The sequence below is a fragment of the Odocoileus virginianus genome, chromosome 3 (genome assembly GCF_023699985.2).
Source record: "Odocoileus virginianus isolate 20LAN1187 ecotype Illinois chromosome 3, Ovbor_1.2, whole genome shotgun sequence".
Classification (NCBI taxonomy): Eukaryota; Metazoa; Chordata; class Mammalia; order Artiodactyla; family Cervidae; genus Odocoileus; species Odocoileus virginianus.
In genome coordinates, this window is record NC_069676.1 from 10,863,596 (window position 1) to 10,870,090 (window position 6,495).

At 42.4% G+C, this 6,495-nt stretch overlaps 1 pseudogene; it reads right to left on the reverse strand.

The window, feature by feature from the left end:
- Window positions 1-3,392: 3,392 nt before the first annotated feature.
- Window positions 3,393-6,008, reverse strand: LOC139032726 (zinc finger protein 709-like; annotated as a pseudogene).
- Window positions 6,009-6,495: the final 487 nt, after the last annotated feature.

Below are 6,495 nucleotides of genomic sequence, written 5' to 3' on the forward strand. Positions count from 1 at the left end.
AGAAGCACCGTGTTTGGCTCTATTCTATAAATTCCAATATACATTCAAAGAGAAGGCCTCTAGTTAGAAAGCTTAAGAGATCCTGCATTTATGACCCAATGCCAAATGGAAAGCTGACTTTAAGGGATCATTAATTCAGACACTGGGAAGTGGGAGGTCCTCCATTACAAATAAACTGTCAGTTGCCAGCAGTGGCATCAGTAACTGTGTTCACTAACAGCTGAGAATAGTTTCTGGCCTAAGAATGCTTTGGATAGTACTTCTCTGCTGGCTTGGTGGTAAAGTATCTGTCTGCCTCCAATTCAGGCACCAGGTTGGATCCCTGATCCAGGAAGATCCTATATGCTGCAGGGCAACTAAGCCCATGCACCACAATTATTGAGACTGTGTTCCAGAGCCTGGAAACGACTGAGCCCAGAAGCCACAACTACTGAAGCCTGTGCATCGAAGAGCCCATGCTCTGAAGCAAGAGAAGCCACTGCAATGAGAAGCTGGTGCAACACAACTATAACAGGCCCCTGCTCGCTGCAACTAGAGAAAGCCTGCATGCAGCAACAACGACCCAGCACAGCCAAAAGTAATTAAAAAAAAAAAAAAGCCACAAAAACAGAGTTTCCCCAGGGTGGAAAACAACAGGGAAAGAAAGAGCTGCTGTAATTGGGAGCACAAGGGGTCCCCCAGAGGGAGCCATAGCTCAACAGCTCTGCCTTAACCATGGCCTCCCCTCTCTCCCTCAGGTGGGCAGGAGTCCTTGTCCCCCACCCGTTTTCCCTAGGTCAGTGTCACCAAGAATCTGTAAGTTGCTTCAGGTGTGAGAACACAGCTCATCCAGGACTCCCTCCCTCCCCATTATCCTTCTAGTTTCCACACACTAGATCAGTCTGAGGAGCTCCCTGGGACCAGGCAGTGGAGAAGCAGCTTGGTGCCCTGACCACCCAGTGTCTTGCTCTAGCACTGGGAAGCCACCCTTGTCCTTGTCCCAAGGTTTTGATTGGAATATGAGATCTCGTCCTTTGCTTTGATGTCATATGATTGGAATAGGGTCCCAAAGCCCATGTGATTACTTCCCCAACATCTGCAGGATCCTGCATCTTGAAGGTAGGGGAAGAGGGCTCCAGGGCTGGTCAGGAACGTCTCCTGAAGGAAAGTGGGAGCTTCTCATTCTAAGGCCCTGGTCTAGGTCTCTCTCCCAAACCCCAACCCTAAGGGTCAGGCCTTGGGCCAAATCTGCCATGGTGGGGGTTGGGGTGGGGTTCTGCCAAGCTTTTCCGACTAAACAAGCAATAAAAGCTTCTAGGCTGACAGTGTTTTGAGGACCCTTTCTGCCCTCCTTTGGGTCTCCTTGTCTCCAGGTGCAGGAAGAACCAGTACCACCTGCCTTCCTCTCAGGCTTGTCCACGGTCCTGAGGGACTCATGACCAGAGCCCAGGATGGCCTGGTGGGAGGTTTTCCACTGCTTCTGCATGAAGCCTGGCTCCACAGGCCTCATTCTGACCAGAACCCTGCCCTGATGCCCTGCAGTTCCTCACTAGAAATGCTGCATACCCTACTCAGCCCCTTCTCCCTTTCCTGGAGAGGCAAATAAGTCTAAGCAGGGTCCATCTCTGTGCATCAGAGCCAGCCTGAAGTCATTATGTGCTTTCTGGTCTCCAGTGTCAGTGTGTTAGGGGCAAGAGATGATTGCAAAACTTGTTCCTTAGAGGTATCAGGAACTTTGGAGGGCAAGACTCAACTTTGGAGGAGGGCAAGATTGAGAGGGAGCCAGTTCACCACAGGATCTGTTTCAGGGTTTCCTACCAGCCCTTCCTGTTTGAGGCTAGTCTTTGGGAATCAATAGGCCACCAGGTCTGGTAATGCCAGTTCAATCTAGTGTTTGCCTGCTGGAAACTGCAGCCAAACCCCAGGGTGGTTGGCTGGAGGGTCCAAGGTGTCTTGGAGCTGGTGGGCGGGGCTGAAGTCTAAGGGGTCCTGGAGTTAATGCCAGATCACTGGTGGGTAGAGCCAGATCCTGGAGTCTTTCACTGCTGTAAGCTGGGGGTCTCAGAGCTGGTGTCAGCCCACTGGTGAACGGGCTTATTTCTGTTACAGATGGCTACAAGGCCTGTGTGTGTTAGTCACGCAGTTGTGTCCAACTTTGTGACCCCATGGACTGTAGCCCACCATGCTCCTCTGTCCCTGGAATTCTCCAGGCAAAAACACTGAAATGGGTTGCCATTCCCTTCTCCAGGGTATTTTCCCAACAGAGAAGATAAAATCCGGGTCTCCCACATTGCAGGTGAATTTCTTACTGTCTGAGCCACCAGGGAAGCCCCGAAAAGTCTAGGGTATCCCAAAGCTGATATTGCCCCACTGGTAATCAGGGTTGGATCCCAACAACTGGCTGTGGGGCCACAGGGGCCCCAGGGCAACTGGGGGCTCAAAATGTCTTCAGGCAGCTGGTCATATGTGCGTGAGGCTGTGACCTTGCCTGGCTAGCTGCCTGGCCTGCGGCATCCCAATACTGAAGCCAATAGGCTGATGAGTAGCACAGGTCTCTCATACTAATAAACTAGAAGGACAAGCACCAGTGTCCTTGTGGTAGAATGAGCCTCCCAAAATGGCTGTCATCAGTGTCTGTGTCCCAAGGATAAGCATCAGTTGCCTCCTGTTTCTCCAGGAGTCTCCAAGATTAGCAGGTGGGTCAGACTTATGCCCCTTTCAAATTACCGCTTTTTCCCTGAGCATGTGAGATTTTATGTGCACCCCTTAAGAATGAGTCTCTATTTCCTACAGCCCCCTTACTCTCTGGTAAGCAAGCCCTGCAGTCTTCAAATGTTTTGGGGGCTCATCTACCCAGTGCAGGACACCTAGGCTTGGGAGTAAGATGGGGGCAGGGGTTGGACCCCCTTGCTCCTTGGGACAACTTCTGCAATTATAACTATCCTCCTGTTGTGGGTCGTGGGTCTTGACAATAACTTTTATCTACCCTTCCTACTGGTCTCACTGTGGGTCCTTCTTCCTATCTTTACCCGTAGATCTTTTCTGCTAGTGTTCAGGCCTTTCTCATCAATGGTTGCTTGGCAAATAGTTGTAATTTTGGTATCCCTATGGGAGAAGGTGAGCTCAGGGTCTTCCTACTCTACCATCTTGGACTCTTCAGTTTTGAGGATATTCTTGACTGGCAGAGCAAAAAATGAGGAAAGTAGGCTTGAAGCAAGTGCCCGCAAAGGCCCTATACTTCTGGTCTCTTTCCATACAGGTGGCTCCAAATCTACCTAATACTATTTCACTTCTGCATGTCAAGTTACCTGTCTATTCAGCTTTGGTGAATTCTAACATGGGACCATAAAAAAACAATCTAGAAACTGTAGTTCACATTACTCACATTGATAAAACAGTTAAAAAGAGTCATCTCCAACTCTAGATTTTATTGTCATTACACAGGTCTCTCAATATTCCAGAGCCCAAATCCGAGCCAGAAGGAATGACAAATAACAAAGGACAAAAGATGAATAATTCACATGAGACTACATGAAGAACTCTGTATACTTACAAATACATGCCCAACTCTTTATTACATTTCTGTTAGGAAGCAAATGGAATAAAGCTCTTAAGCCAATGAAAAGTTTGAATATAATGTAAAAGGGATGTTGAGTATTGAGTACTTGCCACAAGAAACAAACAAGTACCAAAATGTCACTTTTTAGTATTCCCTTATTTACACAAAAATTACAAAATTATTTAAAAATGAAACCTACTTGCATATTAGAAATACACTGCAAATCACCCATGGACCAAAGAGTCTTAACAGTAAAAATAAAAAAATCTAACTGATAAAAGCTTAAATTATTTATTAAACTTAGGAACGATAGCCTAAAGAGTATCAACACAATTATCTTACCTCAATATTTACTTACAAAAATAAGTAGAACTCCATACTTCAGAGAATAACTTTAAGAGTATGCCACTGGTAGGGAAAGTATATGTTTAAAGTTTATAACATTTCCTCCATATTGTAACTTTGAGAGCTTTCTACATGGATTTGCAGAGGCTTACCCATATTACTTACATTAACATAAATTTTTTCCAGTGCAGTTTTCATATTACTATAAAGATATTTGTTTCAAATGAATAGTTTTACTTTTCATTTCAGTTATATGGTATCTATCCAGTGTACATTCTTATGTGGTTTTAAGAATGTAAGGCAAATGAAGGTTTTCATATATTGTTTACATTTAATAGAATTCTCTCTAGAGTGAGTTCTTTCCCAAAAATATGAGAGAAAATCCCCCAATTTCTCACATTTACATGATGTGCATCATCTTGCATCCTTAAAATGTCATGTGACAAAGGCATTCCAATATTCCTTACATTCAGTTTCTGTTATGAGTTCTTTCATGCATTTGAACATAATGGGAATTGCTGAAGGCTTTACCATATTTTTTTTGCATTCAAGGAATTCTCTAGTGTGAATTCCTTTCTGTATTCAGAATGAACTGAGACAACTGAAAGTTCTCCTACATTTCTTACATTCATAGGCCTACTTTCCATTATGAGTGTTTTCATGGTTTTGAACAGAACTAGGACCATCGAAGGCTTTCCTATAATTTTTACATTCATGTGGTTTCTTACCAGTGTGAGTTCTGATTTCATGATGAACTGAAAAAAATTGACGGCTTTCCTACATTTCTTACATTATCCATTGTGCTTCACCACATGTCTTGAAAATTTGGTGATAGAACTAAAGGCTTTCCCACTTTCTCACATTCATAGGGTTACTCTCCAATATGAGTTCTTTCATGGTTTTGTAAAGAATGAACTCAAGTGAAGGCTTTACTACAATTCCTACATTCATACGGTTTCTTTCCAGTGTGTGTTCTTTCATGGTTTTGTAATGAACTGGAACAACTGAAGGTTTTCCCACATTTCTTACACAAATAAGGTCTGACTCTAGTGGCTTTATCACGTGTAAATGAAATTTTGAGGGAAAAATGAAGGCTTTCCCACATTCCTTTCATTCATAGGGTTTCTTTCCACTATGAGTTCTTTCATGACTTCAAAGGGAACTGAAATAAGTGATGGCTTTACCACATTGTTTACAGTGATAGGATTTCTCCCCAGTATGACTCCTTTCATGTTTTTAAAGGAAGCTGGGATACCTAAAGGCTTTACCATATTCCTTACATATATGAGGTTTTTTCCCAGTATGAGTTCTTTCATGTTTTCAAAGGGACCTAGGAGTACTGAAGGTTTTATAACATTCCTTACATTCAAAGGGTTTTTCTACACTGTGAATCCTTTCATGACTTTGAAAGTAACTGGAACAATCAAAGACTTTCCCACACTCCTTACATTTATAAGGTCTGTTTCCAATGTGCTTCATTACATGTCTTTGAAATTTGGTGAGAGAACTCAAGGCTTTTCCATGTTCCTTATATTCATAAGGTTTCTCTCCACTATGAATTCTTTCATGTTTTTGACAGGAATTTGGACTCCTGAAGGCTTTACCACATTTTTTACATCCATAGGGCTTTTCTCCACTGTGTCTCCTTTCATGGCTTTGAAAGGATCTGGAACAATTGAAGGCTTTACCACATTGCTTACACTTACAGGGTTTCTCTCCACTATGATTTTTTTCATGTCTGTGAATGGAAGTAGGCCAACTGAAAGTTTTCCCACATTGTTTACATTTATAAGGCTTTTCTCCTGTGTGAGTCCTTACATGTATTTGAAATGAACTGGGAGTAACGAATGCTTTCTCACATTCTTTACATTTATAAGGTCCACCTCCAGAGTGACTTATCATGTCTGTTCTAAGGATTGAGAGAAAAATAAAGCCTTTTCCACACTCTTTATATTCATAGGGTTTCTCTCCAGTTGATTTCTTTCATGTTTTCAAAGAGAACCGGAATAACTGAATGCTTTACTACATGTTTTACATTTATAGAATTTCTCTCCATTGTGATTTCTTTCATGGTTTTTCAATCCTACAGGAGAAACAAAAGCTTTACCACATTGCTTACATTCATAGGGTTTCTCTCCTGTGAGTCCTTTCATGTATTTGAAGTTTGATGATATCTAAAGGTTTTTCCACATTGTTTACATGGATAGGGTTTCTCTCCCATGTGGGTTTTTTCATGTATTTGTAGTGCAAATCTTAAAAAACTAAAGATTTTCCCATTTCCTTAAATTTATAAGGAGCATCTCCAGTGTGCATTATCATGTGTCTTCAAAAGGTTGTAAGTCACTTAAAGAGTTTCCCACATTCTTTACATTTATAAGGAGTATCTCCTGCATGGGTTATGTGTCGTTGAAGGGTTGTGAGCCACATAAAGGATCTCCCACATTGTTTACATTCATAGGGCTTTTCTCCTGTATGAAGTCTTTTATGGGTTTGAAAGGAAGTGTGAAAACGAAATGCTTTCCCATATTTCTTACATTTATAGTTTTCCTGTCCATTGTGCTTTCATTTGTGTTTTTCAAAACACTGAAGATAACTGAAGGCTTTACTACATT